This window comes from Ceratotherium simum, chromosome 7, assembly GCF_057802395.1.
Source record: "Ceratotherium simum simum isolate JZ-2026a chromosome 7, ASM5780239v1, whole genome shotgun sequence".
NCBI classification, from domain to species: domain Eukaryota; kingdom Metazoa; phylum Chordata; class Mammalia; order Perissodactyla; family Rhinocerotidae; genus Ceratotherium; species Ceratotherium simum.
This window is the reverse complement of record NC_141906.1, coordinates 20669230-20688937: the sequence shown is the minus strand read 5'-3', so window position 1 is coordinate 20688937 and position 19708 is coordinate 20669230. Positions and strand designations below refer to the sequence as shown.

Here is a 19708-nt window from a genome sequence, read left to right as displayed (position 1 = left end):
CCCCTAACCCGAAGACACTCCCCTACCTCCACCTCATATATTTTTTACGAAAGCCTGTGACAGACCTTATTGATGAAGGAAGACAGCTCACTTCTTACCAAGCTGCCTGGGGGAGAGAGAGAGACCGACCCCTGTTCAGATATCCCTAAGACAGTCCCTCTGTCCTAATAACCGCTCCAGCGAGACTTGGAACTCACCACAGGATCCTAGCTGAGTTAATTAGCTTTTTTTTTTCATTACAGGTCAGACATAGCAGCACCAAGAGACAAACAGACAGTATTCACTAGAACAAACCAAGCCACTCAAAAGACACTGGAGTTTCCCTGTAAGAACTACAAGCATAATGCTGGAGTGATGATAACGTGTTTTCTATATGAAAGACTCTTCCTATAAAATACCCTGAGCCTCTGTGCTAAATACAAGTAAGAAGATTTCTGTAGCGAAGTCTAAACACCTCAGGTTCAGCAAGAGTGAGAGCAAAGTGATTTGCAAAGTCAAGAAAATTGGCTGTTTCCCTCCTCCTTAAGCTAATAGAATCCAACTGTTGGAGCATGACATCATTCCTGAGCCCCGAACCCTGAGCAGAGAGTACAGACACTCGCCTGCCTCCCAGAAAACAGCCCAAGACTACGGCCAGGAAAGGAGGAAAAACAATGTAAGCCCGGAGCTGACCTTACCTGAAAGTCCCGGTGCTTTCCTGCCCACTCCATTCTCGGCAGAGTTTGGCTCACTCTACAGTCTGTTAGGGAGCCCAGGGCCCCCAAATCCACTCGCTTAAGCTCCGATACCTGCTGCGAGCTTCCCACAGCTCCTTCCTCTGACCTTTCGTGGAGCTCCTTCCAGCCAAATGAGCAGAGCACTGCTAGCCGGCCAGGCCAGTTGTCATGGAGACACTGTTCTCGCCAGCGCGCGCGCGCACACACACAGACACACACACTCTCTCTCTCTCTCTCTCTCTCCCTCTCCCTCTCTCTCTCTCTCCCCCTCTCTCTCTCTCCCTCTCTCTCCCTCTCCCTCTCTCTCTCCCCTCGCTCTCTCAGTTCTGGGAGGCTTCCATGAAACAGCACTGTCTTTTGATCAGCTTGGTTTTTGCACGCATTCCACTCCTCCTACCTCCCAGTCAAACAAGGGCTCTGGGCTGCTCCTGGGAACTTGCTTGAACAGCTCAGAGGGGAGAGGGGAGAGGGGAGAAGACAGTGAGTGGACTTGTTTTCCTCCCCTCCAGTGTCTCATTTTTTATAACTTGGAAGAATCCCGGCCAGCGGGGAGGGAACTAGCTGGAGCACTTGGAGGGGAAGCAAGCCCTTCCTCTGGGTCCTGGAGCGCGGGTAGGAGGACCCAGATGCATTGCCTTGACTTGTTTGTGCACTTGGGATTTTCTGGGCAGCAGTTGAGGCGGAAATGCATTCACATCCCAGGAGCTCGCCTGGACTGGCCTCTCTGCTTACCTTGCTGCCTGCCCAGGTCGTGGCGATGGCTTTAACCAGTGCAGGGACTCATGGTACTAGGGCTGGTGCTCAAGCAGTCTCTCATCTTCCTGCAATGGAGAGGAAAGACACTGGGTCAGGACCAATAAGAGTCCTGGGCAAGTCCAGAGTCACAGCCCAAGCAATAAATGTGATACAAATACAGCCTCGTCTCTCTGCCCTGCTCAGGGCCTGCAGCCAAAGCCCAGGCTTTCTGTGAGCTGCTGTCACAGCCAGTAATAATATCACTCCTGTCCAAGAACTAGCACAGTACCTGGGACACAGCAGGTCCTCTAAGTTTAATCCCTCCACGGACATTTCTGCTCTGTAACATTCTTTTACATGCACTATTTTGTTTGATCCTCAAAACCTTTTGAAATACACTGGACAGATATTATTATCACCATTTTATAGATGGGAAAACTGAGGCTCAGAGAGACCAAATGTTTGGTCTGCAGTTATAACCTAGTTGGCAGTTGAAGAACTAAGAGTAGAGACCAGTCCACGGCCCCCTAGTCTGGTGCACTTTCCACTAAAGTATACTGCCATCTGATCTTAAAAACTAATAATTTTTTGATAACCAGTTATGAGCTACAAGGCTGGGTTCCCAGGGGAAGGTAAAGAATCTCCCTGAGTCATGGTGAGGTAGGCCTGACTACCATCCTTTTAGCCTGAAGACTCTATGATAGCATTGATAAGATGTCAATTGTACTGGTGCACAGATTAGAGAAAAGAAGTCCTGCCCTATAGCTATAAATTACCTTATGCTTTTCCAAAATACTCTCACAAATCTTGGCTCATCTGTTCAACACAACAGGCCTGAAAGTTAGGACTAGTATTATCATATTAATTTAACGGATTAAAAAAAAATTTAAAAGAGAGGTCAAATGACTTGCCCCAGGTCACAGAACCGGAAAATAACAGATTTAGAAAAAGTACCCAAGCCTTTCAACTCGCGTCCATATATTCAGCAGAGTAGCTCCAAGTGTACCAGGCAGAGCAGGGGTCAGAAGACCTTGGCAGTGCCTGGCTCCAGTACTAACTAGCCATGTGCCCCTGGGCAAGTCACCTAACCTCTCAGTTTCCACCTATAAAATCTATCCCCTGGGGAACTGATAGGGCTGGGATGAGCATAAAAAGAGATGATGTGTGTGAAAGCATTCTCCTTAAATCAGGCATTGGGCTAAGAATGCATTCATCTCGGGCCGGCCCGAGGCTTAGCGGTTAAGTGCCCGCGCTCTGCTGCTGGCGGCCCGGGTTTGGATCCCAGGCGCGCACGGAGGCACCGCTTCTCCGGCCATGCTGAGGCCGCGTCCCACATACAGCGACTAGAAGGATGTGCAGCTGTGACATACAACTATCTACTGGGGCTTTGGGGGGAAAAATAAATAAATAAATAAAATTATAAAAAAAAAAAGAATGCATTCATCTCAGCTGCTCTTCACCACAAACAAACAAAAACCTGGGGCAGTTGGTATCTCCCCAAGAAAAGGGCATAGAGGCTCAAGGAAGACATTTTTCAATGGGTTGCTTCCTAAAATAGTGCTCGAGAGGTTCTGATGGAATCTGTAACGCAGTGATCCCTGGCAGAATCTTTGTGTTTTTGATTAACTTCCAATATATCGCAAAATTCTCAAAACAAGATTTTAATTGACTTGAGTTTAAAAGGTACGTATGTGCTAGGGGCTAAAGTAGAAGAAATGTTTCTAGATTCAACAGGAAATAACAGGATGGCACAAATCCTAAGTGATGGTCACTACTGCTTCAGTGAAGCACTCAGAGCTTCAAAGGGGGCATCCCCAATCCCCCACCATAAATGCCCAACCTCACCCAAGTACCAGCTCAGGAATCCCTCCTAGGCCCTAGTGTCCCAAATCTGCAAAGGAAAACAGGATGAAACGGCATGTGCAACACCATCGAATCACTCAACTTCTCCCTCTGCCCATTCCCAACAGGCATCCCTCTGCTCTTCTCCTGACCCTCACAATGCACATTCCACTTGCCCAGTCTCCATACTCAGAAAGAAGAGGTGATGATCAGCCACTTCTACAATAAGATAATATTCACAGTTATCATTAACACCAACTAACATTTATTGAGCACCTACCATATGTCAGGCATTCTTCTAAGCATGAGGGACCAGGAGCCAGGGCTGAGTACTGAAGCTGATACAAGTCAGTCTCTAAAGTAATCCAAACTTCAAAAAGCCCCCCAGACCAGAGACACAGAATGCAGGCTACGCTCCCCCTAGTGGCATGCTGCAGTTATAGAGGTTCCTTAGAGCCCTGTCCTTAGGCAGAAGGGACATGGCAAGAGTAAGGAGAACTAGCATCCCTGCTTGGGTGCTGCTATAGTGTGTGAGCTCCCTGAACTGGGCAGGGCAGGAGGACAACTGAACCCCTCTGTTGCCTCTGCAAGGCTGGATTCAGATCAATCCTACTCGATCCTACTTTCCCAAAGGATAGGGCTTTTACAGCCTTACGTGGTCTAGTATCTGCTGAGAGGCCTGCATGAGTACTTGTGCCAGAAACCTGGGAGATATCCTTGCATCTCCCTGCCTCTCTCTCCCCACATCCAATCTATTTACCAATTCCAAATAATTTTACTTTCAAAATATCTTTTATCTGTCCATTTTTCTGCACCTCCATTGCCACCCCAGTCTCTCCCCTTAATTACTACAAAAACCTCCTACTCACCTCAGCTTCCACTCTTGCCCTCAGAACTCCATTCTCCTCGGAGCTGTCTAAATCACCCTTTTATACCAGATCATGTCATTTCCTGCTTCACACACTTCAATGGCTTCCCACTGCACTTAGGATAAAACCTAAATTCTTACCAGGACCTGTCAGGCCCAGCATGATCCTTCTCCAGCCTCCTCTCAGCACCCTTCGTGTGCTAGCCACTCAGATCTTCTCTTAGTTTCCCAGAAGTGCCGGATTTTTTCCAGGCGGTTTCCCTTTGCCTAGGACACTCCCCCAGGACACTCCCCCAGGACACTCCTCCTAGTCTTTGCCTGGCTGATTCTTACTCTCCTTGCCTTGACTTGCCTCTCACCTCCTCAGAGAAGTCTTCCATGATCCTCCAATGGAAATGAGGACTTATCCTTCACAGCGCTCACCATAATCAATAATCACACATTTGTGCAATTATTTGCTGTCAGGCTTCCTCTGTGAGTTCCTTAGGAGCAGGAACCTTGACTGTTTTGCTAACCACCATATTCCCTGCATTTAGTATAGGGCCCAGCTCACAGCCGGTGCTCAATAAATATCTATGGAATGAATGCATAAAAACCCATTTCTTCCTGTTCTACAGGAAGAAGAAACTTAGAACAGCTATTTCATGTCAGTCATTGTATCTTTTGACAGACTTACAAACTATAATTACATCTCCTTTCCTCATGTGCCTTGCCTGTGGGCTCAACCAAAAATTCCTGTAAAGTCTCCGTGTGGTTTGTTTCCCAGAACTTTCCTCGTAAGGTCACTCTTCTGAGGACGCGCTCCAGGGTTTTACAGCCTCTCCCATTACCAGAGTGTTCACTCACAAGCACTCCACCACCAGTGTCACTGCCAAACCAAGCGGGATGTAGGCATGGCCCAACTCCCACAGATGCGAGGGTTCTCTCAGGTCAGCTCCATTCAGGGACAAAAACGCTTTCTCTCACCTCCACTGTGCAGGTCACTCTGCTCATGGGAAATACATTTTTACTTAAAAAACCATATTATGTTTTATAATCTGGAGATGGGTGTAAAATGTTGTTTGAAAGAAATGTTTTTCCATTACTAAAAAAAAAACTAAAAACTTCTGTCGGGGGGAAAATAACGAAGGCCCAAATAACAGCAACAGCAGTGTGGCTAAGTCCAACCCCCTCATATGAACACTACCACCAAAATCGGGAATCCTTTCTGGCTTCATCTCCAGCCCACACTTACCCTGCTGCCACCATCTCATTACAGGCACAACCACAGCATACCACCTGGTGCTCTGAAAACTGTGTTTCCTCTCCCTCCTCCCACTGCTCATGCTGTTACCTTTATCTGAGTGCCTCTCCTTCCCCACTAGCAAAATCTTATTGTCTTCCAGGCCCAACTAAGTTATCACCTCCTCTGTGACATATTTCTTGACCTCCTGGCAAAATCTGTTTGTCTACTCTGCAAGCCCACAGCAGTGTGAAGATGCCTTTATTATGGTATTTATATCACTTTATCACTGTTACTTGCACCCCTGTCTCCTCCACAGTTGTGAGCCCCTTGAGGTCTATCCACTTTAGCATTTCATTCAGCGTGGGGAATCAATTAATGTGTGTGGGGTAAACGAATCATTGAAAAATACTCCTTAAAAAAACAAAACAAAAAGAGAAACAGCTGTCCCCTCCATAAGATGAGGGAATTTGAGTGGACAGATCTACATTGTACCAAGAGAATGTCTGTGTGTGTGTGTGTGTGTGTGTGTGATAATTAGATTCTAGGTTTGGTCACTAGAAGAGTTTATGGTATTTTCTTGTCTCTTTAAAAACAAATGAAATTCCGAATCTGAAAACAAAGGAGCAGAGTAAATCTTTTAAAGTCACTCCTTACTCTGGGATCAAAGGAATTCAAGAAAAATGAGCTGTTGTTTTGATATTACTAGTAGGATGCTAGAATGCCCAAGAGATACAGTATAACTTCAGATGCCTCTGGGGTGCCTGGCTCCCAATCCCCACCAGATACAGGTCCAGCAGCATCTCCACTGAAGACATCCAGTTCTACCCCAGTAACCAGGAATCAGGCATGTGTCCTGCCCAGTTCTCCTACACTGGGCTCTGGCTGCCATGCGAGCAGGCAGGTTTACACAAGAGCCCTTTAGGGCTTTATAATGTTCCTTTTCTACCTCTGAGCAACAATGTGGTTAAGAAGAGAAAAATTAAAAATCCAGGAGTAGAGAAAGGGTCAGCAGATTGGAGCCCAGGTCCTGGTTTCTGGGCTGGTGAGATCTTGAGCAAGTCCCTATCCCCCTTAGGGCCTCTGCTTTTTCCTGCATATAATGAGAGGGCTCTTGTAACCAGCCATTCTCCAAGAGTGCTTCTAGCTTGCATGTTCTATTGCATTGTTCTACTGCAGTCGCCCAGTCCTATTGTTCTGTCCTAGTCACCTAGTCCCACTCCTTTCTGACTGAGTCCAAAGTGGCAGGAAGACTTGTTTCAGGGGCTACAGAGTCTCCATCTAATCCTTTCAGGAGAACCACTGGCCTGCGGCTCTGGAGTCATCTGCCTAGGATCAGACAGAAGACTGTCACTAACAAAAGGCAGCCTTTCCTGGAGGAAAAGATAGGAGACTGGGGCTTCCTGCCTAAGGAAGGCTGGAGAGAGAAGAAAGGCACCAAACACAGGATGCAGAAATTAGGAAATGGCCTAGGAAGTGCCTGGAAGAAGACTGAGGCTCTGCCAAGAGACTTAGGCCCAGCCATCAGTCTGAGACAAAGCCGCCTTTACAAAGCAGAAGAATTGGCAATATCTAACAAAGTTCTCTTGGAAGACAATCTGCCTACTGCAAATCAAGCAGTCTCTACACGGGCTCTACTAGGGCCTTTAAATCAACAAAACAAATGTCTCCCTCCAGATGGCAATCCCAGCCCTCCTCTGCCTGGGAGCCATTTCTGGCAGGACTTCCAGTGTGCTGGCCACTGCTACACATATTTTGCGTGCACAGCCTTCCTGGGAAAACAGAGAAATACCCATTCTATGCTCAAGTCCCAGCATTTTATGGTAGGAAATTCTCCCAGGTCCTTACTCCTGCCCTAACCCCACCTGCCTCCCACTTATCTCCCATCCCCCAACCCTAAGGCTCTGAACTAGGAAAGTATGGGATTCAGCCTATAATTATCCTAGATCCCACTGCCCTGTGGTGAAGCAACTACTGCACATCTTCATATTGGGTTGAGCGCACTCTCCTTCGGTCTGCCAACCTTCCAGCCCTAGTTCACCTCCACTCAGCTTACAACCCTCAATATGAAACAGAAAGTTCAGATCTCCAGGGCACAAGGTACTGAGTGGTTTGATCCAGTCTCTTGGAGTATCTGTCACAGTGCTCATATATGGGCCAATTTCCTGGAATCTCTCAAATCCACAGGCCCCTGACCACTACCCCTTATTAAGTCTGAACGTTTTAATACTGGGCCACATAAACGTAGACTTGGGGCCAGGAAAGACTGGACCAAGGAAGCAATATCCCAGACCCTCTCTAAAAGCACCATTTTATCCTTCCAGAATGAGCTTTTCATGCTTACTTGGCTTTGAACTCCAAGCTCAACCATGATTTGAACCTGGCAAGACTGAACCTTCAGGATAGGGGAGGTAGGGTACAAACTGGGGGGTGGGATGGGGGCAGATGGGGGAATAAGAGGAATGTGGACTCAAATGGCTTTTCCATGATATAACCAAGAAAATACCTTGAGCCTGCGAGAGGAGTACCCCCCAGAATAAGACAGGCAAAGCTGCAGAAGTGTGGACCCAGACTGTGTCACCTCCTCCATGCCATCTCCCCTGATTTTCCCTGGCTAGACTGGATTCTCTACCCCTACCCCCTGTACTTCCTGGAACAAAGAGTCAACTACTCCAGCGTCAGCCATGCTCACTGCCTTGTATTTTAGTGCACCAAGGCTTATTCGCCTTAACTCTCCCACTAGCCTGTAATATTCTTTAGGGCAAGAACTATGTCTTATCTCTGAATCCTAGTTTAGGGCTCTGTACCAAGTACAATTAATAAATTTTTAATATATGAACTAATGAAACAAATCAACCAACTAGTCAATCTAATTAATAAGGGATCAACAATATCACCACAGAACCTAAACCATTTGGTGTTTAGCAACTCAGAGTGGTCCAGGGTTTCCAAGGTGTGGTGTGTATACAAGATGATTATAAGTGGGATATGGTCAAACATTTTTAAAAATTTTAATACTTTTATACTTATCTTAATGTGCATAAGAAAAAAGATAACCAGCTAGTAACCCCATTTTCACTGATCTCATTGATGAGACCAATGCTAAAGAAGGTATATATGTTTTTTGTTTGCTTTTAGTTTTGTTTTGCTTAAATTAGTGGGTAAAAGTTTAAAAAGAAATGGGATACTTGCACAGCCTCAAAATATCTCTCCTAGAATATTTATTAATTACAAAGGCAGAAACAGTTAACTTGACAATGGAGGCAACTGGCAAACATTATCTTAACCAAGTGATCAAAGTTAATATTACTAGTATAAGACATATTGACATCATGGACCCCTGATATGACGCACCGAGAAAGGCATTTCACCTCTGTGGTGTTCTTCCCAAAAATCCTTAACCTCAATCTAATTATGAGAAAACATCAAACAAAACCAACTTAGGGACATTCTATAAAATACCTGACCAGTACTCCTCAAAAGTCTCAAGGTCGTAAAAAACAAGGACAGACTGAGGAACTGTCAGAGGTTGGAGGAGAATAAGACGACACAACAATTAAACCTAATGGGGGATCCTGGATTAGATCCTGGAATAGAAAAAGGACCTTGAATGGGAGAAACTAATGAAATCCAAATTAAGTCTACAGTTTGAATTATACCAACATTAATTTCTTAGTTGATAATTGTACCATAGTTATATAAGTCAGGGGAACTTGTACTGTCTTTGCAACTTTTCTGTTAAGTCTAAAATTATTTAAAAATAGAAAGCTTTAAAAAAGCCAATTTAAAGACAAATAAATAAAAGTAAATGTGGTACAAATCATAAAGGTGGGTAAGGATGACAAGTTTGAGAAGCACTAGCGTAGTCACCCTTCACACTCTACAGCCAAGAACAGCTGCCCCCAGAATGAGAATCACGGCTGTAGAAGGATATTTGGTAGAATAGGGAAGTGTTCACGTTATATTACTGGGAGAAAAAGTAATAAATTGTCCCATTTTGTTAAAAAAGTATGAATCACATATATAACGCATAGGAAAAATGTGTTAAAATAAACATAATCTATGCTGAACAAAGTACAGATGGCATTTATTAAACAGTAAATAGGACACAGCTTTTGGAAAATAACTTGGCTAGGTCAATTAAAATGCTCATATCCTTTGACTCAGTATCCTCACTTCTGGGAAGTTATCCTAAGGAAAAATTCCAAAGTATGAGGAAGAAAATGCATGTTCCCAGTATTACTTATAATAATAAAAAATTAGAAACAACCTCCATGTCAATCATTACTACATTGGTAAATTTCAAGTGGGTTTGTTTGTTTGTTTGTTTGAGGAAGATTGGTCCTGAGCTAACATGTGTTGCCAATCTTCTTTTTCTTTTTTCTCCCCAAAGCCCCAGTACATAGCTGTGTGTCATAGTTGTAGAGTTGCAGCTCTTCTATGTGGGACACCGCCTCAGCATGGCTTGATGAACAGTGCGTAGATATGCAACCAGGATCCAAACCCACGAACCCTGGGCCACCACTGAAACAAGAAAGCGCAAGCTTAACTGCTATGCCACCAGGCCAGCCCCTAAAAATATATATACTCTCGATAATTTTAATAACATTTTTTAAATGAAAGATTTCCTAAGTAGACCCTCTTTCCAGGCCTGCCTCTCCTCACCCTCAAACTCAGGAAGACACTCCAACAAAGTGCTGGGATAGGACTTAACACTGTCAGTCAGCTGGATACCTTCCATCTTCATAAAGAGGTTCTAACATGGAATACACCACCACTATGGCTTCTGAAGATTTCCATTTAGAACTTTGTACGTGGGCTAGTTTCAATGTTCCATTCACGCTCAGGACTCTCTTTTTTGTGGTTCTTTTGCTTTCTCTCTTTCCCTCACAAAGCCATTGTTCATTCCTTCATATTTTTAACTACATAGAAGCTCTTCCGAGCAAAGGGACCATTTCTTATTTGCCTTTGAATTTCCAACAGGCTGTAATGCAGTGCTTTCTTTATATACAGCAAGTGCTCAAGAAGTATTTACTAAATAAGCAATATCATAGGCAAAACTCCAGAAGAGAGTGAATGAAACGTGAAAAGCGGCAAGCACATAGAGAAGGAAGCACTGACCACTGGAGAGTAAGTACAAATCACGCTAAAAAACGTCATTACGTTTCTTGAATGAAGTTAATAAAGAATTATTGTGGAGAATAAAGGAGATAATATATGTAAAACACTCAGCAATAGATAGCAAGCGGTCTATAAATAATAGTTTAGGGATGTAAGAAATAATATGCATACATATTTACATGATATATATTTATATATGATATATATTATGTATCACATAAATAAACACATATATATGCACACACATATATCAAAAAACACCAGGGACACAATTTGTCTAGACTTCAGAAAAATCTCTCTCTTGTTTTTCTTTTTTTTTGCTGGGAAGGATTCGCCCTCAGTTAACATCTGTTGCCAATCTTCCTCTTTTTTTTCTTTTCTCTCCCCAAAGCCCCAGCACGTGGTTGTATATCCTAGTTGTAAGTCCTTCTAGTTCTTCTATGTAAGCTGCCACCACAGCATGGCAACTGACAGGGTGGTGTGGTTCTGCAACCGGGAAACAAACCTGGGCTGCCAAAGCGTTGAGAGTGCCAAACTCTAACTACCAGACCATCACAGGGCTGGCTCCAGAAAAATCTGTCTTGATCCTGTGGATAAGATAGAAATACACTGGCAGCTGGTCTGGTCACTCAGAACAGCTGGGCCCAAAGGGTGCTGCAAAATGGATCAATATCAACTAGGGAGAAGTGCTCTGGAACTCCTAGAAGTTTGGACACTTCCCATCTGTTCTAGATCCTATCATGGTCACCCTTTTCATCAATGACTTGAGTAAGACATGCTTATCAAAAATGCACATGACACACTAATTGGGAGGGATAACTAATATACCAGAGGTAACCAGGAAAAAAGGCCTCCATAAACTAGAACCATAGGGTAAATATAACAAGATAAAAATTTTAAAAGATATCATTTTACACTTAAGTTTAGAAAAAAATTGCACGTCAACAAGATAAAGATGGTTATAAGTAAAACAGACATGAGGAATGGTTCAATATGAGTCAGTTAATGAGTCAATGTGATTTTGAGTTTCACTGACTGAAATATCGAGCCCAGATCAAATGAGGTCCATGTCTTACTCTGCTCCATTCTGGTTAGAACAATAGTGTATCCAGGGGACACACATTATATTTGCAGACTCCGGGGCAAATGGAGTCTTAATAACATCTCAGGCAAGTCTACTGAAGGAAAAAAAGAAAACCAAGTCTGTGGAGCCCCTTCACCTGAGAAATAAGGTAACATGGCTGGTTCATGAGGCTTTTAAGTCCTCCTGCAGAACAGGACGATAGAAAACTACCACTTTTATGCCCACAGAGTCATCTCTGGGGACTTGTGGCTAGATGAGATAAGGAAAGCTCACAGAAAGAAGAGACAGCTGAGCCCTGCCTGATCTGCCCTTTGTCCCTCCTGCTACTCACATCAGACCTCCCATTTGGGGCTCTGACCATCTGAGCTTTAGGGAGGACACAGAAAAGCTCAGGAATCCAAACAATTCTTACCCATCATCTCCCCAAACCATGGTTCACCATGATGAGAATTAGAAAGTGATATTTTTAACTATCAGTGAATTCTTGTGGATCTTTAAACTTCTCTACTAAGCTGTCATCTGATAGCTGTTTGTGAGCAAGGACTCGAGTTTGACTGTTGTAACTGAAACAGCAGACCATAGGAACGCAGCATTTTAGCTCCATCAAGCATTGCTGGGATATATACGTACCAGATTATCTCCCATAATGGGAAACTATGATGCTTCTTCTAGGGACTTAAGGAGAATCAGGAAGAGAAAAGAGCAGTGGCCTCTCAAAATCCAGTTCTTATCCTAGGAGATGAGTGTCATACTAAATAAACTTCAATGTCCTATGGTAGAAGATGCCATTTTTTAAACCATTCTTTTTCCCCACGGATAGGAACCTAGAGTTTTCTAATTTATGCAATGATTAGCTCCTTCCTTAACAATACATGCACTAGGTGTAACCCATTTTTATGTAGAATAGAGCTAGTTTGCCTTTTGTATAAAGAGAAGTGCTTATAAATGTTCACTCACTTAGAGATGAACATAGAGAAACCTATGCAATAGGGGAAAAAATTAGATCCCAGGTTGCAAGGAAGGGAAGACGGGTGAGATGAGAGGACAAACAGAAGAATTGGAAGGAGAGGAGAGAGCAATTTAAGATCCTGAAGGACAGAAACAGGAGGAAGCTTGTTTGGAAGGCTGAGAACAGCATATTTGGGGGAATTCCTGAGCATTACTCCCAGGGATGTCAAGGAACACATCTGAGTACCACTTAACCTTTTGAAGGAAAGAAAGAATTCAGAAAAGCCTATTATTCTCTTAGTGTCAGGGTTCCTTACTTGGGTTAATGTGATTGCCTATACCCCATGTAACTGGTTGGCTAACGCTGCTAATCACTGGGAAGGAGGGGGGCAGAGTGAAAAGAACAAAGGGTCAGGACTACTGTCCCCAGCAAAGCAGATGCTAGCAGAAGGCTTCTTTCTCACAAGCCGTGGGACTCCAGAGGCTGCAACTGGCAGACACTGGCTCTCAAGCAAAGGAAGTCAATCATTTGAGAGTCCTCAAAGAGATGAAAGATTGCAGCCACTCATCATCAGTGCAGATAACATCTGCACTTGGTAATGCTCAGACACACCTCTTCCAAGGAAAACGCCCACAGGAGCTGAGGAGGGTAAGTCTCCTTAGGGAAAATTCGGTAAGAAGATAAGGATTGACTCCATCTATGTACACCCAAGAGAGTTACCACTGCTTATTAAATTATTGTTCCTTTTCAGACTCAGGATTTCTCCGAACACAGCCAGCAGAAGCATCACCACCAGCCAACACAGAAGGTCAGAGACCCAGAGAGAGCTGCAAGAGCTGTGAGAGGCAAAGATGGAGACTCTAAATTGGGATTTGGAGGTTTGCAAAATGCTTTTGAGGACACTGAGGTGACCCTCATCTCTATTTTTGTTTCTTCAACCATGATCTCTGTCTCTCTGCTCTCTCTCTTGCTGTATGGGGCAGTGAGAATGGACACAAGGAGGGAGGATGAAGAGCTATTTTAATAGAAAAAAACAACTTGAAGGATGATTGACCGTGGTGAAGAAGGGTCCAGAAGGGTCCAGGCTCTCAGATTCTGGCTTGGATCACTGAGCACCAGCCACCACATCAGGGAATACAGACAAAACAGAATATTCCAAGGTGCTTTGCTATAGTCATGTCTGAGTTTAACCAACAAGGGAAGTTACTCCAACAGAGGAAGTATTTAGACAATAAAATAGATAAGAGTAGGGGAGGACAGAGATGGAGAAAGGGGAATGAGACAAGAAAAATAGTGAAAAAGAAAGCACAAAAGAGGAAAGGAAGGAGAAAGAAAAAGGTGAATGGAGGAAAAGTGTGTGTGTGTGTGTGTGTGTGTGTGTGTGTGTGTGTCTTAAGAGGAGGCGGGGAGAGTAAGTGGATAACACAAACAGAGCCATAATGTAACTTTGCAAATATTGAGTTCTTGGCTGCTATCACTGGCCATAGCCTACTAACAACAGAGTTGTGTCCTCCTCAGTAGTTAGGTTCTGTGGTCAGCACATAAGGTAAAAATCACATGAAGTCAAATTACTCTTGAAATTCCCTTAAAAGGCACCACATTGGAAACCAGCCACAGTCTCTCAGGAAACCCAATTCAATACTTCTCATATACATACATTCATTACATTATTTTTGTGTACTCTTAAGAATCTCAAAACTAAAAGGACCCAAGAAGTCCATCTTCCTTTTCTAGTGGCTCTCAAAAAAAAAAATCTTGTAGTAGAACCACTGATCTGGTCTGAATGCTTCTGAATAAGCTTCATTTTGCTCAGAGAGATTGGTAATCACCTAACGTCACTCAACTAAACAGGACTTTTCTCTGACCCCACACTCCTTCCTCTGTGCTACTCCCTTAAAATTCCCCTAGGAGACAGAAGGCCAAGACTGGAAGTCCCGTTTTACCACTGAACAGCTGTGTGAGTTGGGAATAGTACCTTCCTCTTTCTTGGCTCTAATCTCCTCATCTGGAAAAGGAAGCCAGACTAGATGAGCTCTAAGAGCCCAGACAACTCTGAGATACTTACTGAATGAAAAAGCACTTTTAAAAGTACAAAGCACCTCATAAACATAAGCTATCAGTAATGTTCAGCTCTCACAGGGCAGAAATTTTGGCATCCTCTGTCCTTCCCCTCAACCTCATCCTTAATATCCCATGTCTAGATTCTACCTATTCTACTTTTGAATATTCTCTAGGATTCACCCTCTTCCTCTCAATTTCTGTTGCTGATGTCCCATACTCTTTAGTGAGTCTCCTTACTGCCAGTCTCTGTCCTCTCTGAAATTACCCTACTTTCTTCTACAAGATTGATTTCCACAAAATTCCACTTTTGCTTCATCACTTCCCATCTCCTATGCAACAAGGCAGAACTTCCAGAGTTCAAATTTCCAGCTCTGCTCTGCCAGACCTACCATTCCCACAACAAATCATTGCAGTGACCCCGAAGTGCCACATTCTCTCTATGTTCTTGCTGTTCTCCAAGTCCAGAACACTTCCCACCTCTCCTTTGCTTATATAAAGTTGATATAACTTTCAAAGACCAGAAAAGATCTTGCCTCCTCCAAGAAAGTTTTCCTATAGTTTTAAGACACAACTTTATTTCTGAACTATAAATATATTCACAGTAACCCAACACAGTTAAGATCTTCAATATTCTCTAATTGTTTAACAAATTCTGTCTCTCCCAATAGATTATAAATTCCCTAGGCCAGAAAACAAGCTTTTTATAATATTTGAATCACAATGTTGGTTAACCTGAAAAATTCAGCAAGTACTTGTTGACTGCCTGATGGCTGAAAAGCAACATCTTGGTTTTCTCTCCAGCCCTTGACCATTCACAGGAAATGGTGGTGGTGCAGGTGGGGAGAGGGGAGGGGTGGAATCAAGACCCTCCCAACTCCTAAAGTACCTTCCCACCTTTTCCTCCCTGCTTTTACCCGCTCTGTTTGGGGTGGAAAGGCCCCCTCTATCACAGGTTCAAATCAACCTCTTCTCCAAGGACCAGCCTGAGCACATCAGAGCAGCGTGCAGACAGTTATATTTAGCTCCATTCTTAATGTCCTGATCAGTCTGTGTGATAGCAGCGGCTGCTCACAATCCTTGACGGTGATGGGAAGATAAAGGGAAAAAAGAGACACAGAGGGAAAAAAGAGACACAGAGGGAAGAAGAGCCAAGACTAGCGGTAATTTTGTAACATACATTTCAGATTTGGGCCCTTGAGGTAGGTCTGCTTTAAATTAAGCCCCATCTGTTCTCAAGCCCCAAAGAGGTAGGGCATCCATGAGAAACCTCTGTAACCTGCCAGGGCATAGACACCTCTACAGGCCACGCCAGCAAGGACTGGCAGCCTTAAAGAAGCTTCTCATTCTTAGAGAGCCAGCAAACTGGGAGGCAAGGACTCTGGCTGGTCAGCTCACTCTCAGACCTAACACCTCTGCCCCAGAACACTCTAGGCCAAGACCCCTGAAGGCAAGAATCACATAGGTATATTATGGATGCAGGGTGGGGAGGGCCGTTGGGGGACCAGCCCTATTCCCAGAGGAAGGCATTCATGGCCATCATATCCAAGGTACTCAGCAATGCAAGCAAAAGTAAGCATGCCCAAACCCTCCTCCCCACTACTTCTGGCTCCTAGCCACTCTGGAATCCATCTCTGCAAAAATTCCCAGCTTCCATGCTTTCCACAGCCAGCTTCCTCCATTCCCTCTCCAGATTGACTACTCTTTCCCATTCATTAGAAGTGTTCACTCTCACCCTCCACTTCCAGCCATCTCTCTCTCTCTCTCTCTCTCACACACACACACACACACACACGCAAATACACACACACACACATCTTTGGGTAGTATCTAGGGCAAGGAGCCTCCCTCTGGCTCCTGCCCAGCGTGTTCATGCTTTATAATGTTCTCTTGTGCCCTTTCTACTTTACAGGAGCTGATGATGCTACCCTCTGAAAGATTTTAAACCAGGTAAAGGTGGCAAATGCCTTCACAGGCCAGGGGATGCCTACACAAACCATTCAGAGTGTCAACATACCCAGACTAGAAAGACTCCAAGTTAAATGGCGACCAAAAGACAGATTCTCTCACGTGACTCTAAGCTCCTTCCTCACAAAGGGCATCTGCTGCACCCACCTCCAGCGCCAAAGAAAGATCACAGGAAACTGAGCAGTCTCCTTCCTCCTCACCCCCTCCCTTCCAGGAGCGGCAAGGAGACAAGCAAGCAAGCTGGAGAAAGTTTTAAGAAGAATTAATACCACACCGTACCCCATGAAATGCTAGGTCCTGGTTCCAGGATTGCAAGAAAAGGCAATTCCACCTTCAAATTCCTGGTTATCTCCAGTGACTGGTCTCAGTGGAACTGCCTTAGCATTCTGCGTCACAGAGTTATGAAGCAACCGCACCCCACAGAGCCCCAGAGGCAGAGAGTTGGGCAGAAAGGAATGCAGACAGCTTCCCAGAAGTGCCCAGCTGAGAAAAAAACCAAGAGCTTACCACAGCTTCCTGGGCCCAGAAGGGGAGGAACTAGACTCTCAGAAGAAGGACTTGGACAGCTCAGAGATCTTGAAGGTCCTCATAGCTGAAAGCCCAAAAGAAGAGAAAAGTACCGTGGTGGAAAGATGCCCAGACAGAACAAGCCTGGGCTGCTTACTTGAAGGTGTAAGTAAGCAGCCCAGCCTTCAAGGTGCCTTCAAGTAAGCAGTGGCTGTACCTGAACGTAAGCAAGAGTCTTCAAGAAACCCTAAGCTACTGCTGGCCCCAAAGAAACCCAAGTCAGGCCTGGGATGGGGATGTCTAAACCTCTTAGTGTAAGCTTTTGTTGGTGGCTTTATTACCTGCTTTCCATGCAGGGGCTTCATTTTTTTCCACGTCTTGAGGGAGGTGGGTAGAACCAGAGCGGGTGCCCAACATCTGACAGGAAAACAAAGCCGGTAAGCAGATGGGCTTCACGGGCTCCAGTGCCTCCCAGCTCTATTCTCTCTGTCATGCTTCAGAGGTCAAAAGTTTTTTCCATTCCTACTATTAGTTATAGGCTTCACAAGAAGCCCCACCACACTTCCCGGAAGTCTGCACTCAAGGCAAGGCTGAGCAAAGAGGAAGATCTTCCCAGCAGAAGTGCTTTCTCCAATTTCTCATAGATTATGGCCTTGTAAGGCTGTATTCTAGGATAAGCAAAGAGATGGAGCAGAACATAAAAAGGAAGTTATTAGAAATGCCTCCAGTTGTATGCTAGGTGCCCACATTAAGAGTATCAAAAGAAAATAATCAAATAATTTTAATAAAAAATGAGTTAAATCATAAACTGCTTTCCCTTCCAAGAAAAGGGCAATTCTTAATACAGATTCCAGAAAACCCAGACAATGCTTTCCCTTCTCACCTCATATCCAACCCCTAGTTTGGAAACCCTCACCAGTTGTGAGCATTAACACAAAATACACACACAGACACACACATGTCTATTCATTCCTCAAACCTTTGTTCCCACAGCCAAGGTTGCAAGGCCCTTTCCAATTTCAGGTCCCTCTGGGGAGAACAGGAGGCAAGAATTAGAGGCAGGCTTTTCGCAAGCAAAGGCCTTGGCTGCCAAGAGGATTGGGGGTGGTTTTAGACACCCCCACACGCAGGAAGGAGGCTGAGCACCTGGAATCTCCCCTTCCTCCAAGGCACCAGTAAACTAGCTGATGTCATCTCTCTGGTAGCCACATGTCTGCCTCCCAACCCCTGGGATTTTGCCCATCTTCACCTCAAAATTGCACAATAAAAGTCTGTAGCTGGTTAGTTCAATTACTTACAGCCTGGTGCCAATGAAGCAAAGGTGAAAGGTTTGATACTTATAAAACCATTAGTTTCACCCTGCCCTGTGGCCACAGATTTTACTCCCAAACCTTGATCAAAACGCATGCTGCTTTTTTCAAAGAGATGAGACCAAAGACAAGCTCTAACCATTTCTGGGCACCACAGAAAGAGGTAATCACCTATGAACATACTTCTTTGGTACTATGTGACACACACTATCCCCAGGCAAAAACATACGGATAAGCTTTCCCCCTCTAACAGGAAATTCTCAGTCACTTGGAACCTAGTAGAATTTGGAATTTTATTCAGAAAATTGTTCTATTTTCCTGAATTTTTCATTCCACAAGGAGATGCTGCAGTTTACAGACAGAGTACAGGGACATCTTCAGTTTTCCTAAATTGGCAGCAGATTTATCCCAGTGGAAATATACACAGCTTCAAACTAGACGCTTTCCATTTAAGACCTGATACGGCATCACAACAAGAATGTATTATTTCCTACTCAAAAATAGGAGGAGATAATTCAATTGACTCTACTAAACAACATGTTTAAAGAATGTGGGCCTGTCATAATTAGATCATGATTTTTAAAGTGGGGGAACTTCTTCAGGCTTTAAGCTAAAATATTTCCTGAAGTGACACACAGTGAAAGAAAAGAGCTCAGGCAAAGTCAGACATAGCACACCCCAGCACCTCCAGCTGCCACCTAGACTCAGACAGGAGAAAGAACCATGCCTTCCTGATCTAGCTCCAGGCACTCCTCAGACCCACTCTTTTTCCTCTCTCCATATGACAGGAAGTGTCTCCTTCCAGAGCAACATCACCAGTAGGAGCCAGGGTGAAGACTGTGCTTTCACCGAACACTCCTTTATCAGTCAGTCACTTTTATAAGTTGAAGAGATTTTCCCAAAGAAACAACATTAGACGTGGTAGGTAGATGCCCAAATAAGCTCATTAATGAATAACATGGCTAAAATACTGTTTATATATAATAAAGATACAAAAAAAAAAAACTTTTGTAAATACTAGCAATAAAACGAAACGTAAGAGGAATAAAATCAAATTATTTTTACATATCCCAAATTGTGGTCCTGGAAAAATGACAGGTTAATTAAAAGATTGGTATTTTTAGAGGTTTTCACAAGGACAAGACTGATAGCACTGATCCTTCACACTGTCTAATTTCATCCCAAATGTCTGACTTTCCTTTCTGAAGCAGTCTTGGTGCCACGCTTATCAGCTATGATTAGGGCCAGCTTTTACCCTACAATCAAAAAGGGAAGGGAACAAGGAAGGTATTTCCTGAGCTAACTAAGGAAAATAGGTAGGAGAGGGA

At 44.1% G+C, this 19708-nt stretch overlaps 1 protein-coding gene across 7 annotated transcripts in view; it reads right to left on the bottom strand.

Moving 5' to 3' along the window:
- The window catches only part of DENND2B (DENN domain containing 2B), a 152245-nt gene that overhangs the window by 106364 nt on the left and 26173 nt on the right, over window positions 1-19708 (bottom strand). For 2 of the 7 annotated variants that reach the window (XM_004418408.3, XM_087433251.1), the window contains exon 1: window positions 678-861. The exons of 2 other annotated variants lie outside the window; for them this stretch is intronic. The gene's annotated coding sequence lies outside the window, so the exon portion shown is untranslated. Of the gene's footprint in view, window positions 1-677; window positions 862-1448; window positions 1538-4302; window positions 4319-19708 lie in introns of those variants that run through there. 3 more of the 7 variants (XM_087433249.1, XM_014782781.2, XM_087433252.1) reach the window with 3 other exon arrangements.